Source organism: Leguminivora glycinivorella, chromosome 7, assembly GCF_023078275.1.
Source record: "Leguminivora glycinivorella isolate SPB_JAAS2020 chromosome 7, LegGlyc_1.1, whole genome shotgun sequence".
NCBI classification, from domain to species: domain Eukaryota; kingdom Metazoa; phylum Arthropoda; class Insecta; order Lepidoptera; family Tortricidae; genus Leguminivora; species Leguminivora glycinivorella.
Window position 1 is genome coordinate 2,675,317 of NC_062977.1, and position 380 is coordinate 2,675,696.

Below are 380 nucleotides of genomic sequence, written 5' to 3' on the forward strand. Positions count from 1 at the left end.
ACCCGCCTAAGCACATTGGGGTTGCGTCGGTCAACACTGAAATAGTTATTTGTTATACAAGGGTGCAAAGTTGTATTTTAACGCCGAGTGTGGAATTGAAAAACGAGCAAGTGAAAGGATTCTATAGTTGAACCACGAGCGAAGCGAGTGGTTCGAAAATAGAATCCTGAACTTGACGAGTTTTTCAACACACGAGAAGTAAAATACATTTGCACCCGTGTGTAACACAAAACTTTTCCCCTCACTATAGCGAGGAAATTACAACGCAAAAAAACGCGTTTATCACTGCTTCCAGTAGTTCCACAGGTGGTAAAACATCTTTATCACTAGATTAATCCACTTTTATCAATTTTAAAGCAGAACATTTGGCTATATTCAAG